General features: G+C 47.8%; 1 protein-coding gene across 2 annotated transcripts in view; it reads left to right on the top strand.

Annotated features, from left to right (window-relative positions):
- Positions 1-7,442: 7,442 nt before the first annotated feature.
- OSMR (oncostatin M receptor) overlaps positions 7,443-20,154 on the top strand; it is a 180,319-nt gene continuing 167,607 nt past the window's right edge. Inside the window, exon 1 of one of the 2 annotated variants that reach the window (XM_069745926.1) lies at positions 7,443-7,681. The gene's annotated coding sequence lies outside the window, so the exon portion shown is untranslated. The remainder of the gene's footprint in view (positions 7,682-20,154) is intronic. The other variant, XM_069745927.1, reaches the window with a different exon arrangement.

The raw sequence follows: 20,154 nt of genomic DNA, 5'->3' as shown, positions 1-20,154 counted from the left end.
GCTCTGTGATAGTCTCAGGGTTCTGTTTGAAGCACAGAGAGCATCATGAAGACCAAGGAACACAACAGGCAGGTCCGTGATACTGTTGTAGAGAAGTTTAAAGCCGGATTTGGATACAAAATGATTTCCAAAACGTTAAACATTCCAAGGAGCACTGTGCAAGCGATTATATTGAAATGGAAGGAGTATCATACCACTGCAAATCTACCAAGACCCGGATGTCCCTCTAAACTTTTGAGTCGCCCATGAGGGCAACGGGGAATCTCACCACCGGGTTCGGTCTCTTGAAGGGGATGTCATGGTGGCTGCGACCCGGTCCGTGGCCCTGGGACTCACTGTAAAAGGGAACGGTTTTTAAAAGGGAATTGTGAATAAGTCTGTTGTGATGCCACCTGTGGAGTTCGGTCAATAAGGGGACTGACGCTGCTTTAAAGGGGTCCTCTGGGGGATGTTGTTGCAGCAATGATGGTGACGCTTCCCACAGGTGAAGCGGGGTCCCCAGGGGTCCTAGAGTGTATGGTGATGATGGTGTTTGCCGGTCAATGAGTAATGGACACAAGTTATAAATTCTTTACCTGGTTTACTGTAGTTGGCAGGCCACAGTCCAGGGTACCGGCAACAGGTACATTAGGAGTCCAGGCAGCCCAGAAACAAGTGATATCCCCTTGGCAAGTCAGGTTGAGAGCCTTCCACTGTGTGCTTGCTATAGTCCCTTGCTGTCTGTAATATCCTAACAAGGTCCTGGTTCTTTCCCCTGTCCTGGGACAGGTACCTGTATGGTAGGCAGCTTGAGCTGTTCTGTCGGGGGTCTCTGCACGGTGACTCCAGGCTCCAGGGTGCTGCTGTACTACTGGCTTAATTTGGACAGTATACAGTAGTTCTGTGCCCTCCGGTTCTGCTAGGTGTCCTACAGTTCTACTCTAGCCTCGGGCTTCCGGTACCCAGTTTCTGCGCTTTGTCTGCTCTCCAGACTCAACAGCACTCACTGGTCTCTCTGGACCAACTGTCTGACTCCTCCTCCAAACCAGGATCTTTATTCAGCGAAGCTGCCCTAAAACAGGGTTTTGAACTCCCCCTCCTGGCCTGGATTCAGAAGGTGTTGTGTGTGTGATTTACCTGCCAAAGAGATCCCTCTTGTTTCCAGGCATAGCACTTACCCTTCCCGCGAGGAAGGCAGCACTACTGTGGTACCTAAATTCCTGGGGTGCCACTTTCCCCCCCCCCATTAAATCCAGTACTCCTGGACTGGGAAAAGGAAACAAAAAAACAACAGGTCACAAAGGTGCAAAAACATTTTGAAATACATATGAACAGGTTAATAACTTTTCATCCCTTATGGGAGTCACAGTTCTTGTTGAACATTGCAATAAACATTTTATAAGAGTACATCTGGTTTTATACCAGGGTGTCCTTGGTCATATTAAAGAGTACCGATGCGAGGGACCATCATAAACCCCCAACGTAGGATTTGGGCAGGCTACAAGGCATATCCAGACCCGGGGTTCAGCCGCGCCAGACGGTTTTCTGCTTCAGGTCTGTGGGAACAAGGCCCTACCCACGCCGTCAAAGTGGTTAGAACCAGGGTGCACCTAGAGGGTGCCAAACTATTTACAAAGACAGTTTTTGGGCAATTCACTGTCCATTACCCCATTGTCTTTAAACTGGAAAGAAAACATATGTACACATTTCAAACAGGTAACACCAATTAGTGACTTTTTTAGTCCCTGTAACGAGCTGGGATTTGAACCTTAGTGCTACGAGTAGACATATGTAGTTCCTGGTCTAACATGTTTGCTGTTGCTGTTGTCTACCCACTAGTGTCTGTACTACTTGTAGGCCTGCATTGTTTAGGTAAACTGGGTAAGTCTGCGACTTCTTAGATTAACCATGGGTCTGGCAGATTCACTGATAGCAGAGGGTGGATTCTCTGGTTCCACTGCTGGGTTGACGTTTGCTGCTTGAACCTGCTTGGGTAAAGTCTCTTCTGGTTCAGGATGGTTCTGAGTCACTTCTTCTGGTATTTCCAACTGGGGAAAAGTCAGGACAGGTATCACTATGGCCTGATGTATTTGAGTTCAAGACTGGGGAAAATCTCTAAGAACGGTGGAGATTTTCTTTTCTTCTTCTACCATGGCTTGAGTAATATTTGGATCTTTTTTTTTGTCTCTCAATTTATCAGGTCATACTTTAAGGTGATCTCTGGATACCGCAGTTGAAGTTTTTCCTCCATCTTTACTTATAAGGCATACTTTTGTATTGTCGAAGTTTTGATGGTAACATGGTATATGGTTCTGCTTCCCACTGGTCGTCAAGTTTATGCATTCTTCTCTTACGCTTTAGCACTTGATCACCTGGTGACAAGGGAATTGCAGGAGCACGCTGATTGTAGTCTCTCTCTTGTTTTTGTCTTGCCTGGGACAAGCTTCTTTCTACGCACTCTTGTACTTGGCGGTATTTCTGTTGTCGCTCAGTACCCCAATCTGTATCTGGTGAGGTTGTTTCAGGGGTTAGGACTCCCATTTCCAGATCAACAGGTAATTTGCTAGATCTTCCTCTCATCAGGTAGGCTGGAGTGCAGTTGGTGGAATTCACTGGGATGTGATTGTACAGATATAACAGGTCTGGCAACGTCTCTGGCCATAAGTTTGTTTGTGCAAAGACAAAGTTTTTAACAGATCGATTACCACTTGATTAATCTTTTCACACATATCATTTATTTGTGGGTGCTACGGGGTTGTTCTTATTTTCTTGCATCCGTACAGGTTGCAGAACTCTTGAAACACTTCCGCTTCAAAGGCTGGGCCTTGATTGGTATGTGCCTTTTCAGGGTACCGTGTGGTTGACAAAAGTGTTGTTGGAATGCTTTGGCTGCTGTCTTCGCTGTCTGGTCCTTGACAGGTACTACTACCAGGAATCTGGAGTAATGGTCCACAATTGTCAGAGCATAGACATAGCCTGACCAGCTTGGAGTTAGCTTCATGTGGTCTAAGGCCACCAGTTCAAGTGGCTGTTTGGTGACTATGGGCTGTAGAGGAGCCCTCTGGCTGTCACGGACCTTTCTGCGCAGGTTGCATGGGCCACACTCTTGGCACCACTTTCGATGGCTTTTCTCATGCCAATCCAGTAAAACCTTCCACGGAGTAGGATCTCTAACTTCTTCCATCTGAAGTGTCCCGCTCCATCGTGGTACGCCCTCAGAACCATTGGCGCATCTTGCCTTGGGACCACTTCCTGCCAGACCAACTCATGGGTGCATAGGTCGACATTTCTCCGGCACAGCTTACCATCATGGATAAACAGTTTGCCTTTCTCCTTCCATAGCTGTCGAGCCTCCAGTGGATCATCTGGACCAGGGTGTGAATCTGCTTGCGTCAGCAGCTCTTTGACCAGACGGACAGCGTGGTCACTGTCCTGTGTCTCTGCCCACCCATGGTGGGTCAATGGTTTCAGCATGGTTTCTTGCTTGTTACTGCACCTGTTCCTCACATAATGAGAATACTGAGTCGCTCCGGGGCGATGGAAAGCTAGTAACTCTATTTTTTCAAGTACCTCAGGATCTTCTCCCACTTCTGGTAAGTTGGACATCCTGGACAGTGCATCGGCATTGGCATTCTTGTGCCCTGCACGGTACTTGATAGTGAATTCATAGTTGGACAACCGGGCCATCCATCGCTGCTCCAAGGCACCCAGTTTTGCCCTCTCCAGGTGTGTCAGCGGATTGTTGTCCGTGTAAACTGTGAATCTTGCTGAGGCCAGGTAGTGCTTGAACCTCTCTGTTACCGCCCAGAAGATGGCGAGGAACTCCAGATTAAAGGAACTGAAATTTCCGGGGTTCCTTTCCGTGGGATGAAGCTTCCTGTTGGCGTAAGCAATTACCCTTTCTTTGCCTTTCTGGACCTGAGACAGTACTGCTCCCAATCCCACGCTGCTGGCATCTGTGTACAGCATAAACTGTTGGTCATATTCTGGGTAGGCCAATACCTCATCTCCCGTGAGAGCCAACTTCAACCTAGTGAAGGATCCCTCCAGCCTGTCGTTCCAGTCAAACGGGGTATTCTTACCCTTGGTTTTCTTAAATTGGCTCACTAACAGTTCTTGCAGTGGTGCAGCTATCTTGGTGAAGTCTTTAATAAATCTTCTGTAGTAGCCTACCAACCCGAGGAACTGTCGGACTTCATGGATTTTACTGGGCTTCGGCCAGTCTCTGATCACGGTGACCTTGTCAGGGTCTGGTGCCACTCCTTCAGACCTTACCACATGGCCAAGGTATTTACTTTGGGTTTCAACAGGTGACATTTAGATGGTTTCACCTTCAGGCCAAAGTTAGACAGCACTTCAAACACTTCGGCCAGGTGCTTCAGGTGGTCCTCATAAGTCTTGGAGAATATGATGACATCGTCCCGGTACAACAAGACGGTTTCGAAGTTCTTGTACCCGAGACAGCACTCCATCATTCTCTGAAATGTTCCTGGTGCGTTGCACAGTCCGAACAGCATGTAGTTGAATTCAGAGAGACCCATTGGTCTTGTGAAGGCCGTCTTTTCTTTATCCGCCTCTGCCACGGGAACCTGCCAGTACTCACTGGTGGGATCCAAGGTGGAAAAGTAGTTAGCAGATTTTAAAGCAGCCAAGGATTCTTTGATTCTGGGCAATGGGTATGCATTCTTATGTGTAATGTGGTTTATCTGCCTATAATCAACACGCATCCTCATTGTACCATCCTTTTTCCTGAAGAGGACTAATGGAGCTGCCCAGGGGCTACAACGATCTCGGATTACCCATCCTCCTTCATCTCTCGCAACATACTTTTGGCACACTGCTAATGAGCTGGAGGTACAGACCTCTCTTTAATGGGTGGATGACTTCCCGTGGGGATATGATAATGAACCCCTTTTACCTGCCCAAAATCTAGTGGGTTTTTGCTGAAGACCTGTTCATACTCTTGGACCACCTGGTAAGCCCCTTGTTTTTGGTGTGATAGGGAAGAGTCAGTGCCCACGTGTAATTTCTGACACCAATCCTCCATTTGTCCTGCAGAGCCATTGTCCTCCGCCTGGTGGGACGGGTGTTGTGAATTCTGTGGCCGGGCTCCCTCCTGTGGTCGAGAGTGGTACTGCGGCTTCTGAGATTCCTTCCTCAGGGGATGAGGTTAAGTCGTTAGGTGCTGCTCTATTTAACTCCACCTGGTGCTTTGATCCTGGCCTCCAGTCAATGTTCTAGTATTGGTCTTGCTTCCTCCTGGATCGTTCCTGTGGCCTGTTTATCCTGCATAAGCTAAGTTTTGCTTGTGTTATTTTTTGTTTGCTATTTTTTCTGTCCAGCTTGCTATATTGGTTTTTCTTGCTTGCTGGAAGCTCTGAGACGCAGAGGGAGCACCTCCGTACCGTTAGTCGGTGCGGAGGGTCTTTTTGCCCCTCTGCGTGGTTGTTTGTAGGTTTTTGTGTTGACCGCATAGCTATCTTTCCTATCCTCGGTCTATTCAGTAAGTCGGGCCTCACTTTGCTAAATCTATTTCATCTCTGTGTTTGTATTTTCATCTTACTCACAGTCATTATATGTGGGGGGCTGCCTTTTCCTTTGGGGAATTTCTCTGAGGCAAGGTAGGCTTATTTTTCTGTCTTCAGGGCTAGTTAGTTTCTCAGGCTGTGCCGAGTTGCATAGGGAGCGTTAGGAGCTATCCACGGCTACCTCTAGTGTGGTGTGTTAGGATTAGGAATTGCGGTCAGCAGAGTTCCCACGTCTCAGAGCTCGTCCTTAATTTTTGGTCATTGTCAGGTCACCTGTGTGCTCTGTACTTCTATGTCCATTGTGGTTCTGAATTACCTGTTCATAACAGACGGGATCAAGGGTTCTGTTGCCTGTATTACATTATTATCAACAGTAAACAGTTTGGCAAGTGTGGCATATCTGGTTAAGTGAACCTCCTGTGCTTTGGCTCCTTGGAAGCCCACTCGCAGCCTCCTTGAGCCCTGAAATCTCTCCTATGCTCTTTTCCTGTCTGCTCTCCAGACTCCTCTGCACTCATTGGTTTCTCTGGACCAACTGTCTGACTCCTCCTCCAAACCAGGATCTTTATTCAGGGATGCTGCCTTAAAGCAGGGTTTTGTGCTCCCCCTCCTGGCCTGGATTCAGAAGGTGTTGTGTGTGTGATTTACCTGCCAAAGAGATCCCTTTTGTTTCCAGGCATAGCACTACCCTCCCCGAGAGGAAGGCAGCACTACTGTGGTACCCGAACTCCTGAGGTGCCACACTTTCATCTCAAACAAGGAGAAGACTGATCAGAGATGCAGCCAAGAGGCCCATGATCACTCTGGATGAACTGCAGCGATCTACAGCTGAGGTGGGACAGTCTGTCCATAGGAAAACAATCAGTCGTACACTGCACAAATCGAAAGCCATTTCTCAAAGACATTCACAAAAAGTGTTGTTTAAAGTTTGCAACAAGCCACCTGGGAGACACACCAAACATGTGGAAGAAGGTGGTCTGGTCAGATGAAACCAAAATAGAACTTTTTTGGCAACAATGCCAAACGATATGTTTGGCGTAAAGGCAACACAGCTCATCACCCCGAACTCACCATCCCCACTGTCAAACATGGTGGTGGCAGCATCATGGTTTGGGCCTGCTTTTCTTCAGCAGGGACAGGGAAGATGGTTAAAATTGATGGGAAGATGGATGGAGCCAAATACAGGACCATTCTTGAAGAAAACCTGTTCGAGTCTGCAAAAGACCTGAGACTGGGACGGAGATTTGTCTTCCAACAAGACAATGATCCCAAACATAAAGGAAAATCTACAATGGAATGGATCACAAATAAACGTATCCAGGTGTCAGAATGGCCAAGTCAGAGTCCAGACCTCAATCCAATTGAGAATCTGTGAAAAGAGCTGAAAACTGCTGTTCACAAATGATCTCCATCAAACCTCACTGAGCTCGAGCTGTTTGCCAAGGAAGAATGGGCAAGAATTTCAGTCTCTCCATGTACAAAACTGATAGAGACAAACCCCAAGTGCCTTGTAATCGCAGCAAAAGGTGGCGCAACAAAGTATTAAGTTACAGGGCCCGAATAATATTGCACACCCCACTTTTCAGTTTTTGAATTTCCCAAAAAATTTAAAATAACCAATACATTTTGTTCAACTTCACAATTGTGTTCCACTTGTCATTGATTCTTCACCAACAATTTACATTTGGTATCTTTATGTTTGAAGCATGATATGTGGGAAAAGGTTGAAAAGTTCCAGGGGGCTGATTACTTTCGCAAGGCGCTGTATATAGGATCTGTGCTGTGTGATATAGCAGCACTGTATAAAGAGGATCTGTCAGTTCTCCTGTGTGGTGTAGTATTGCAAATACAGGATCTGTCAGTTCCGAACACTAGAATTCCCTGGCTCGGCCGTCCGTGATTCACCGCCTCTTCCGGTATTTCCGCCCCCTCACTACTAGACGCTGGGATTTCTGGATACAACAGATGATTATGAAGGAAAACTATGTGAATACATTGAGAAGAGAAAGTTTCAGTTCCGCTCTTGGCTCAGGTCTCGGCTCAGGTCTCGGCTCTGGTCTCGGCTCTGGTCTCGGCTCTGGTCTCGGCTCTGGTCTCGGCTCTTCTCCTCTCGTTTCTTTTATTGAGTCGGAATCTGTGGATCCCTCGGAGGATTTCTGGAGGACGGAGGCTCAGTGAGTAGATCAGTTGTCACCCGGGGGAAGAATGTGCTGACACCTCGGGTACAGCTGTTTATGTACACAGTGGTTGTCCGGCTCGGTGTGTGCTACATTCACAGTTATCAGCCCAGGATTAGACATTAGTGGTTAGTGAATATAGAGACTTAAGGAGATGAGTAACAATGTAACGTCCGGGAAGGAATCGCACTCTGTAACATTGTGTAACTGTAACAGACCTGAGATTTATCGGATGTGAGGCTATCCTCCAGTGATATTATACTGTGGCATCTGTTTACATGGGACTGCAAATCTACAGCGGTAGTCACTCTCCAGGAGAACAGAAGCCGCATCTGATACGTCTGCACGGGTAGTTGTACAGCGGCTCAGTGGTTAATACTGTACAGTGGCTCAGTGGTTAATACTGTACAGTGGCTCAGTGGTTAGCACTGTAATGTGGCTCATTGGATAGCACTGTACTGTGGCTCAGTGGTTAGTACTGCACTGCACCTCAGTGGTTAGCACTGTACGGTGGCTCAGTGGTTAATACTGTACAGTGGCTCAGTGGTTAGCACTGTAATGTGGCTCATTGGATAACACTGTACTGTGGCTCAGTGGTTAGTACTGCACTGCACCTCAGTGGTTAGCACTGTACGGTGGCTCAGTGGTTAGTACTGCACAGCGGCTCAGTGGTTAGCACTGTACAGTGACTAATTGGTTAGCACTGTATGGTGGCTCAGTGGTTAGCACTGTAGGGTGGCCTAGTGGTTAGCACTGTTTGGTGTCTCAGTGGTTAGTACTGCATGGCGACTCAGTGGTTAGCACTGTACGGTGGCCTAGTGGTTAGTACTATACGGTGGCTCAGTGGTTAGCACTGTATGGTGGCTTAGTGGTTAGCACGGTATGGTGACTCAGTGATTAGCACTGTGCGGTGGCTGATTGGTTAGTACTGTGTGGTGGCTTGGTGGTTAGCACTGTATGGTGGCTCAGTGGTTAGTACTGTATGATGGCCTTGTTGTTAGTACTGTATGGTGGCTCAGTGGTTAGCACTGTATGGTGGCTCAGTGGTTAGCACTGTATGGTGACTCATTGGTTAGTACTGTGTGGTGGCTTGGTGGTTAGCACTGTACAGTGGCTCAGTGGTTAGCACGGCAGCCTTGCAGCTCTGGGTTCCTGGGTTCAAATCCCTCCAAGAACAACATCTGCAAGGAGTTTGTATGTTCTCCCCTTGTTTGTGTGGGTTCCCCCAGGTTCTCCGGTTTTCACCTACATTCCAAAGACATACTAATAGGGAATTTAAATTGTGTGCCCCAATGGGGACAGCGATGATAATGTGTGTAAAGTGCTGCAGAAATATAATGGCGCTACCTTATTTTTTGGACTTTTTCCCCCCTCAAAATTTGGGAGGAAAATTAGAGGATGTTTTATAACGAGCCGAGATCTCAATCAGCGCATGTGCCGCCTCCGGTGACCATTTTCCCGAAGCCCATCCCACAGAGATCAACGGCTCCTGCCTCGCACCGCTGGGACACCCCCTCCTCCCAGGCCAGGGCCCTCAGCATCGCCCCACTCCTGCCACCGACACCGACCCTGCCTCCTGTGACCCCACTCCACCACCGCTGATCTCCCCCAGTAAGCTAAATTCGGACTATAAGATGGACCCCCATTTTCACATTAAACATTTGTTTTTCATATTTTCCTCCTCAAAATTTGGGATGCGTCTTATGGGCTGAAAAATACAGTTTATAAGTGAGTAACATAAATAGGGAGACCCAGGTTTATATGTAGATCTTTAGTAGGTCTACGATCTCGGGCGGAGGACCCCTACAGTGTGTAGTAAGGGGCTGAGCTGACTGGATGGTAACAATCGGGGTCTCGCTGGTGTCTCTTGCCATCAGAACCTGGTCCTCAGCCCCATTCTATAATGGAAATTATGAGCTCGGCCTCCCCCCAACATCAGGGTCTGACCCCAGAAATGCTCCTCTGGATGAAGAAAAGGTCCTACAGGAAAATAAACACTGCTATGGTGTTATAAATACATATAAACATCATTTTCATCTTCTTCTTGTAACTTGATAATATTGGGATCCAAACTCAGCACCTATGATGTGTACAACAGAGGCTGCCTCAGTGAGCCACATCCTGCACTGTGCTGTAGGAGAAGATGTTCTCAGTCAGTTCCCCTCAGACACTATTTTCTGGTGGACACATAAACATCTCTATAAGTCATTTTCTTTTCAGACAGTCTATAAAAACTAATGGTGCCGTAACAATAACAATAATCACATCCTGACAGTGGGTTTATTGCACACTCTCAGGATTCAGCAACCTGTAGCGTCTCTTTCGCTGATAGGCTTTGGCTCAGAAAACTCTTTCAATTATTTTATTTTCTTGATTTAAAGTTGTCTTCTCATGGACTGGTGACAGCTTTACACTATGGGTCACGTGTCAGGAATGGCTGCCTGACAGATATGAGAATGTTGTGACGTCTGCACCAACATAAATCTGGTGGCGGAGGACGTGTGACTGTCTAGGTTGTGGATTGGGTAAGTTTTTCTCGCCATCAGTCAGTCCTAATTGTAGGGACTAGAATGAAATCTGACAGCCAGGAAGTAGTTATTGCTGGAGTTGTCAACGTCCCCACCAATACTACAGGCAGGGGAGGAAGACGATAGGTCATCTCAGAGAGGCCGCCCAAGAGCAGAAGGGGCCAAATGCCCCAGGTCTAGGGTAAGGAGGGTGAACCAGAGAAGGGCCAAACAGGTGCAGGATTCTGAGGATGAACCAGAGAAGGCCCAAACAGGTACAGGAGGTGGAGGATGAACCAGAGAAGGGCCAAACAGGTACAGGAGGTGGAGGATGAACCAGAGAAGGGCCAAACAGGTGCAGGATTCTGAGGATCAACCAGAGAAGGGCCAAACAGGTGCAGGAGGCAGAGGATAAACCAGAGAAGGGCCAAACAGGTGCAGGATTCTGAGGATGAACCAGAGAAGGGCCAAACAGGTACAGGAGGTGGAGGATGAACCAGAGAAGGGCCAAACAGGTGCAGGATTATGAGGATCAACCAGAGAAGGACCAAACAGGTGCAGGAGGCGGAGGATGAACCAGAGAAGGGCCAAACAGGTGCAGGATTCTGAGGATCAACCAGAGAAGGGCCAAACAGGTGCAGGAGGCAGAGGATGAACCAGAGAAGGGCCAAACAGGTGCAGGATTCTGAGGATCAACCAGAGAAGGGCCAAACAGGTGCAGGAGGCAGAGGATGAACCAGAGAAGGGCCAAACAGGTGCAGGATTCTGAGGATGAACCAGAGAAGGCCCAAACAGGTACAGGAGGTGGAGGATGAACCAGAGAAGGGCCAAACAGGTGCAGGATTATGAGGATCAACCAGAGAAGGACCAAACAGGTGCAGGAGGCAGAGGATGAATCAGAGAAGGGCCAAGCAGATGCAGGAGGAAGAGGATGAACCAGAGAAGAGCCAAACAGGAGCAGCAGGTGTAGGGTGAACCAGAGAAGGGCAAGATAGGTGCAGGAGGTGTAGGGAGAACCAGAGAAGGGCCAAACAGGTGCAGGAGGTGCACGGTGAACCAGAGAAGGACCAAACAGGTGCAGGAGGTGAAGGATGAACCAGAGAAGGGCCAGACAGGTGCAGGAGACGGAGGATGAACCAGAGAAGGACCAGAAAGGTGCAGGAGGCGAAGGATGAATCGGAGAAGGGAGAAACAGGTGCAGGACGAGGAGGATGAACCAGAGAAGGGCCAAACAGGTGTAGGAGGGGGAGGGTGAACCAGAGAAGGGCCAAACAGGTGCAGGAGGAGGAGGATGAACCAGAGAAGGGCCAAACAGGTGCAGGAGGCAGAGGATGAACCAGAGAAGGGCCAAACAGGTGCAGGAGGAGGAGGATGAACCAGAGAAGGGCCAAACAGGTGCAGGAGGTGGAGGATGAACCAAAGAAGGGCCAAACAGGTGCAGGAGGCGGAGGATGAACCAGAGAAGGGCCAAACAGGTGCAGGAGGAGGATGAACCAGAGAAGGGCCAAACAGGTGCAGGAGGTGGAGGGTGAACCAGAGAAGGGCCAAACAGGTGCAGGAGGAGGAGGATGAACCATAGAAGGGCCAAACAGGTGCAGGAGGAGGATGAACCAGAGAAGGGCCAAACAGGTGCAGGAGGTGCAGGGTGAACCAGAGAAGGACCAACAGGTGCAGGAAGCGGAGGATGAACCAGAGAAGGGCCAAACAGGTGCAGGAGGCAGAGGATGAACCAGAGAAGGGCCAAACAGGTGCAGGAGGCAGAGGATGAACCAAAGAAGGGCCAAACAGGTGCAGGAGGCAGAGGATGAACCAGAGAAGGGCTATGCAGGTGCAGGGTCAAAGACTCAGGAGGGGATGCTCCAGGAGGAGTGTGAGAGGCACCATTGTGAGAGAGGGCGTGACTCTGATTAGTATGTTGACTTAATGCCTGTGAGAGTGTGGGCTTCCCTGGAACTGTAGACAAGTGATTGCCTCAGACAGAGTGGGTGCAACACACAGCGATGACTCGAGCTCATGCTCATGCGTCAAGAAAAAAGGGGAGATTGCAAATTTGTTAAAGGGAACTGAGTTTTGACCAGGGAGCACAGATACACATTCTGCAAAGAGCCTTCCTTCCTCCCTTCCTTCTTACTCTTATTCATCCTTCCATCCTCTTTTCTTCCATCCTTTCTTCACTCTTGTTTTTCCTTTCATTCCCGCCCTCATTCTTTCCCTTCCTCCCTCCCTACTTCCCTTCCCTCCCTCCTGTACTCCTTCCATGGCATCTTTCACTACTGCAAGGCTATGCTAGTCCGGACCGATTGGAGCAGTGCAATAAAAGGATGATTCAACAAACGTAAAAGCATAAAAAATAACAAAAGACTATCATTATAAAAATGTTTTTTCCAGAATTAATTAATAAAAAATAACCCCTTCTTTACATAGCATGTAATAGTGTCAGCAAGGGACCCTCCCAACTGTCAACTAGGAACCCCCCTACTGTCAACTAGGGCCCCCCTACTGTCAATTAGGGACCCCTCTACTGTCAGTTAGTGACCCCCCTACTGTCACTAGGGAACCCCTACTGTCAGCTAGTGACCCCCCTACTGTCATCTAGAAACCCACCCTACTGTCAGCTATGGACCCCCCATTGTCAGCTAGGGACCCCCCTACTGTCAGCTAGGGACCCCTACTGTCAGTTAGGGACCCCCCTACTGTCAGCTAGTGATCCCCCTTTCTATCATCTAGGGGCACCTATGACTTCATGGGAGAATGCCACGTCCTCTACAGACTACGATCCTGTAGTATTGGAGTATATAGAACACAAAATCAAACAAGGGGGGGATTAAAAAAATTTCGACACAAAACCAATTTTTATTTACGAATTTTAGGGTTTTTTTTTCACTTACAAGTGCTTCTCACAAAATTAAAATATCATCAAAAAGTGAATTTATTTCAGAACTTTTTTCTCTATTTTTCAGCATAATTATTTGGTGAATTGAATAGGGCCTTAGAAAACTACAACAAAAATTAAAATAAATAAACTCTGGAAGGAAAAAATTAAAAAGTTTTGGTTCTTGAAAGAAGTGGAGGAAAAACAAAACGAAAGTTGTCTGCTAAGGAAAGGAGTTAACTATGACCGTCAAAGTGATACATCTGGAAAGTAGCATTGTCCTGTGTGAAAGAAAACAAAAATAATAAATAATAAATTAATTAATGAAATAAATATTGTCCGTCAGGATGAAGGAAATAGCGATACATAATATCACACGTCGCCGTATTCCCAGCAGCGAGATTTCTTGCTGACGCTGCCGATCCTTCTGGATGGACATTGCATACTATGGGGGGCTGCTCTGGGGACCCTGAGAAGGAAGGACTGATATGTCACTTTTACCATGGGCAGTAAGGACGTGCGAGGGTTAAATGGAAAGCCCCTTAAAATCCTGCCAAAAAGGCAAAGCCATGAAGAAAACAGCTGGCCTGAAAATAAACTGAAAATTACACGTTTCATTGACTGCGCTTCTGTATTTAGACTTTTCCCTCCACGCACCGTGTAATTGACTACAGGGCGGTTTTATGACTCGCACATTATAGCGGTTTACGTCTCTTGCACAGGATTACTGCATTATCACATAGTGCTGCCATATATCACATCTCCATGTTCCTGATGCCATCGATGTATCAGATTCATGCGCTAAATGCCCCAAAAGTCCTGGATGGAGGTGACATCAGGGTCGGTGGTTGCTAAAGCGTGAAATGTTTCGAAAAAAAAAAATCGCTAAATACTACAACGTATTATGTAGGCTTGTTTGTCAGCACTGTGTGGAGGTATGTGAGCACAAATGTTGTACATGGCGGCGTTATGTGGGTTGTGTTCAGAAATTCAATTATATATATATAATATGGGCTGAAAGTGCACACTCCCAGCTGCAATATGATAGTTTCCACATCCAAATCGGAGAAAGGGTTTAGGAATCATAGCTCTGTAATGCATAGCGTCCTCTTTTTCAAGGGACCAAAAGTAATTGGACAATGGACTCTAAGGGCTGCAATTAACTCTGAAGGCGTCTCGCTCGTTAACCTGTAATCAATTGTGGCACCCCTAGGGGTATTTGCCACAAAAATAGTTACTGACAGTAAATACAAATACTAAAATAGCAAGACTGCACTACCACCTCCGGCCAGAAGGGGGAGCTCCAGAGACGCCCCTTGATCCATTCTGGTCTGAGAGAAGAAATGGCAGTTGGGCTAAGGAGCTGATAATGAGAGGTCATACAGCTGAATTTCTAACAGCCCTATGACGGTTTCCAGGCCCAAATCACCGGCCTGAGGAGAAAAGGGACAGAGAAAAAGGACATTGTGAGAACCGAGTAGCATTAATCACTACCCAGAACAGGCGCAAAGACGGATACCGGATCCGTGGCTGTATTCATTATATATAATACAGCAACCGGAAAAACGTGAGGTGATATCAGCTTCACTAGGGCCGGATGCAGCAACAGACACAGAGTTCAGCAGTACTCCCGGAGGGGGTAAGCCGATAAAAGGACTCGGGTTGCCCGTCGAACCAGGACCCGGAGGGGACAGATTGGGCCGGCAGCCAGTTCACATACAGCAGCAGGGCCACACAGAAACTGCGTACAATAAGAGGCGAAGACCCCGGCAGGGTCAAAGTAACTCAGAGTTCCCATACAGACTCCGGTGACAGGACTGGTTGTAAATCCCTTTATGTTGAAGTAAACTGGTTAAACGTTTCAGTGCCTCAGTCTTTCATTTGGACAATAGCCATCTATCCAGGATCAGGATCATCACCGCTGGGAGAACCTGCTGCTGATCAAGTAAGTGCCTGTCCCCTCATGATACCCCTTACACTGTGCATTGCCTGAGGCCACAGCACCGGGTCAAGCCACCCGTGACATCCTCCTCAAGAGACAGATTCCATTGGTCCGGTGCTGGGTACCCCGGTCTCCTGGGCGTCACAATTGGCGTCACGAACAGGATACAGCCAGCCCGTATACCGGGTATTGTGTGCCGTGATTGGAGCCCAAAACTGTAAAAACTTGGATGAAAAATCTTGAAAATTGACTTTATTAAAGAAAATTCCATTTCCCATTAAAAACGATTGAAAGTGACTTTTCCCCATTGGTTATAATGGAGTAAAGATGGCCGCCATCACCTCATAACCGTTAGGCACGAGACTGTTAATTGAGCTACGCCATTACCTGAGCCCCAGTCTGACTGAAAAACTTCAGAATCCGCCATTACAGAGCGCGGTGGGCGGGAGCAGCAGGGGGCGTGTCATTGTGGGCGGCACCAAGCTGAGCGCTCTGACGTCAGAGCAAGGGGAAAATCGATCCTGCTGCACAGCGGAACGAATCTACACTATCCCGACGGAAGCGGAGGACCGGAAGGGTCCGGATTAACTAAGGGGGCACAGTATGTCGCAGCACGGAGACGCCGCAGCACCCGGCGACGCTAATGCAGCTGAAAGACAGAGTGTCGATAGAGAGTCCGGTAGCGCAGCGGTGCAAGGAGTGGCGCCCATCATGCCGGTGCTGATGCCATATACCCCGGGTGGCCCATGGCTTCCAATGTATGAAGGTGAGCCTAATACCCTTGACGATTTCAGAGAAAAGATGCTGGCCCATTTTAACATGTTCCCCGTGGGTGAAGTTCAGCGTGTTAGTCTCCTGATGATGCAGTTAAGTGGCCATGCTAAGCGAGAAGTCACAGCATGGGCAGCTGATCTAAAAGGCACTGCTGAACGCATATTTGCTGGATTAAAAGCTACATTTGAAACCACTACCAGCAGCAATGCTAAAATACGATTCTTTAATTGCAAACAAAAAGTTAATGAGGGCGTGAGAGACTTTGCCTTAAACCTGCAGGAAGCCCTTAAATCACTTACACTGGCTGAACCCATTTTTAACACCGGAGCGGATAAACTGCTAAGAGATCAATTTATTGAGGGACTCTACACCCCTTCTCACCGGGGGCATGTGAGCATGCTTGTTTTTAAGAACCCTGAATTGACATTTGCCCAATTAAAGGAGAGCGCTACACGTCTCCAGCTGGCAGAGGCACCTCGGGATCAGGAGCCTGCGCAACCCATGGCAGAGGCTCCTCAACAACAGGGAGTGCCAGTGACATTAGCTATGTCCGGGGCCATTGCTAAGCCCCTGGGGCCCAGTACTAATGAGGCTCTTCAACAAAAGCTTGACTCTTTAACTGATGTTGTTGCTTCAATGGCTAAAACCATGCAGGAGATGAGAGGACCCAAGATGGAGTTGGCAAACCGTAGGGAGGATGTTCCATGGATGAGACCCCGGAAATACCCGACATGGAGAGGATGACCCCGCGACCGCTACCAACCGGATGGACAGCCCATTTGCCGCCGTTGCCAGCAGCCAGGCCACTTTGCACGAGATTGTGATTTAAACGGGAATCCCCTGGGAATGCGGGCCGCTTCACAGGAATGAACTTTCAAGGCCCAACACCCTGGCACGACAGGTACATCGGAGGACGACCCATTATCCCTATCGTGCTGGACGGAATTCCCCTCAACGCTTTGCTGGACACAGGTTCCCAGATTTCATCTATACCTTATATCCTTTATAAGGGGTACTGGGCTGATGCAGATATTGATAAAGGGCCCTCTGATGTTGAACTAGATATATGGGCCAATAATGGTAAGTTGGTACCGAAACTAGGATTCAGGGAGATGACCATAAAGATTGGTAAAGTAGAATTGAAGAAACAGGGTATAATTGTTGTTGATGTTGACCGGCGGAACTGTGAACCCACTGTATTGATAGGAATGAATGTGTTAGAGAACTGCTTTGCCAAAGTTATTTCTGTCTTACAGCAAATTGCTGAAACTGCCCAATCCTACCAGCAGAGAGTTCTCCGGAGGGAAATAAAAGTATTGATGTTAAGGCAACAGGTAGAAGTTGCAGGTGGAGAAATCGTCAGTGTGAGGGTAAGTGATCCAACGTCTATTGTAATCCCACCAAAAACAGAAATGCTGGTATGGTGTAGAGCAGCCATTGGTACTAAGGGACGAGATTATCAAGCCTTAATAGAACCAGTGTACACCGACAGCAGGCCCACTATACTCACAGCACGAGGGATAGTCGAGGTACACCGGGGACGAGTGCCGGTACGACTTTTGAACTGTGGAGAGGAAGAGGTCACTTTGCCAAGGTATGCTACAGTGGCAAAGCTATATACTGTTGACAACAATGCCATCACAACCATTGAGCCCTTAGAACCAACCTGTCAGGTGGAAGTCAACGGCTCAGATGGAGAATTGGAGGATTGGTGCCAACAGCTACACGTGGGCATAAATTCAACACCTACCCATCAAAAACAAGGGGTGTATAGGCTAGTGACGGAATATGAACAAGTCTTCAGTAAACACCCATTGGACTTCGGACGGATAGAAGGGGTAGAACACACAATCCCCACCGGTGACCATCCCCCAATAAAAGAAAGATATAGACCCATACCGCCCGCTCACTATCAATGTGCAAAAGATATGCTGAGGGAGATGAAACAGGTCGGGGTAATAAGAGACAGCTGTAGCCCCTGGGCGGCCCCTCTAGTGATTGTCAAAAAAAAGGACGGAACCATGAGAATGTGCGTAGACTACCGGCGGATTAATAACATCACCCATAAAGACGCCTACCCCTTGCCTAGGATAGAAGAGTCCTTGACTGCTTTGAAATCTGCTAATTATTTTTCCACCTTAGACTTAACAAGCGGGTATTGGCAAGTCCCTGTGGCTGAGAGAGATAAGGAAAAGACGGCATTCACCACACCAATGGGTCTATGTGAATTTAATCGCATGCCATTCGGACTCTGCAACGCATCCGGTACCTTCCAGCGGCTGATGGAATGCTGCCTCGGACACAAGAACTTCGAGACCGTCCTCCTGTACCTTGATGATGTGATCGTCTACTCAAAGACTTACGAACAACACTTAAAAGACTTGGCAGAAGTGTTCGAAGCCTTATCCAGGTATGGCATGAAAGTCAAGCCATCCAAATGTCACCTTCTCAAGCCAAAGGTACAGTACCTGGGACACATCGTGAGTTCGGAGGGAGTAGCACCGGATCCCGAGAAAATAAGCGCCATAAGGGATTGGCCAAGACCTACCAACGCAAAAGAAGTGAGGCAATTCCTGGGATTGGTGGGTTACTATCGCAGATTTATAAAAGGATTTACCAAGTTGGCAGCACCCTTGCAAGACGCCTTGGTAGGGCAGACGAAGAAACCTTCAAACCGAAACCCTCCTTTTCAGTGGAACGACGAAAGGGAAGACTCCTTTGAACAACTAAAGAAGGCACTAACCGGTGAAGAGGTTCTGGCATACCCAGATTACCATCAACCTTTCATCCTCTACACCGATGCCAGTAATGTGGGACTAGGAGCGGTGCTGTCACAAAAGCAAGAAGGTCGGGAGAAAGTCATCACCTTTGCAAGTAGAAAGCTCCGGCCTACTGAAAGAAATCCAGAAAATTATAGCTCCTTCAAATTGGAACTACTGGCAGTAGTTTGGGCTGTGACGGAGCGTTTCAAACACTATCTGGCCGCTGCAGAATTTATTGTCTATACTGACAACAATCCGTTGACCCACCTGGACAAAGCCAAATTAGGTGCGTTAGAACAGCAATGGATAGCCCGGTTATCTAATTACAACTTCAAGATCAAGTATCAAGCAGGTCGCAAGAATGGAAATGCCGATGCCCTATCCCGGATGCCACACTTGATAGATGTAGAAGAAGAAACGGGGGAGCTTGAAGAAATTGAACTACCAGCCTTCCATCATCCCAAGGCAAAACATCATCAGTCAAGTACCTATTAGAAACAACAAGAGGTGAATTTTAATCCGTTAGCATACCATAGATGGGCTGACACCCAAGACAGCAATCCGGCTGTGAAGTTGGTGAAGGAACTGTTAACTGAGCAAAGTGCATATCCCGATGAGGATGCCCCAGAAGAGACGCATCAACTCTGGAAAGAGAGAGGCAAAATGTTCCTGTATCAAGGGAAGCTCTGTAGAAGGTACACCAATCCGAAAACACATGAATTGGTTTGGCAGATTATCGTGCCTAAACAAGATATCAAGATGGTCCTCGAAGCTTACCATAATGGTGCTGGTCACTTCGGTTGGAAAAAGTTAGAAGTACTTCTAAGAGAAAGATTTTATTGGGTCGGGATGAGAAAATCAATCGAACAGTGGTGCAGAAATTGTGGCCCGTGCAACCTCAGAAGAAACGATCAAAAGAACCAAAGAGCACCACTGCAGCCCATAATCACCAAACAACCACTTGAACTTGTAGCCATGGACCACGTGAAGTTGACACCAAGCCGGTCCGGCTATGTCTATGCCTTGACCATCGTGGACCATTATTCACGCTTCTTGGTAGTAGTACCCGTAAAAGATCTAACAGCAAAAACAGCAGCCAAAGCGTTCCAAACGTACTTTTGTAGACCCCATGGATATCCGGAACAGGTTCTCACCGACCAAGGTACAGCCTTTGAATCAGAGATCTTCAGAGAATTCTGTAATATGTATGGTTGCAAAAAGATCCGGACGACGGCCTATCATCCACAAACAAACGGCTTATGCGAGAAGATGAACCATATTGTAATAGACCTACTAAAGACTTTACCTGAGACAGAAAGGAATCAATGGCCAGAGAAATTGCCTGACTTGGTGGATCTGTATAATCATATCCCGGTGAGCTCCACCAACTGCACCCCAGCTTACCTTATGCGTGCAAGACCCGGCCAATTACCAATCGATCTAAAAATGGGAATTCTGAAACCAGACGCAGAAGTTCAAGACTCCAATTGGGATATCATACGGCAAAAGCAGTATCGCCAAGTGCAAGAGAGTGTGGAAAGAAGCCTTCAGCAAACTAGAGAAAGACAAGAGCGAACTTTCAACCAGAATGCTCTAGCGACCCCATTAAGACC

Source organism: Ranitomeya imitator, chromosome 1, assembly GCF_032444005.1.
Source record: "Ranitomeya imitator isolate aRanImi1 chromosome 1, aRanImi1.pri, whole genome shotgun sequence".
Taxonomy (NCBI): Eukaryota; Metazoa; Chordata; class Amphibia; order Anura; family Dendrobatidae; genus Ranitomeya; species Ranitomeya imitator.
This window is presented reverse-complemented; position numbering and strand designations above follow the sequence as displayed.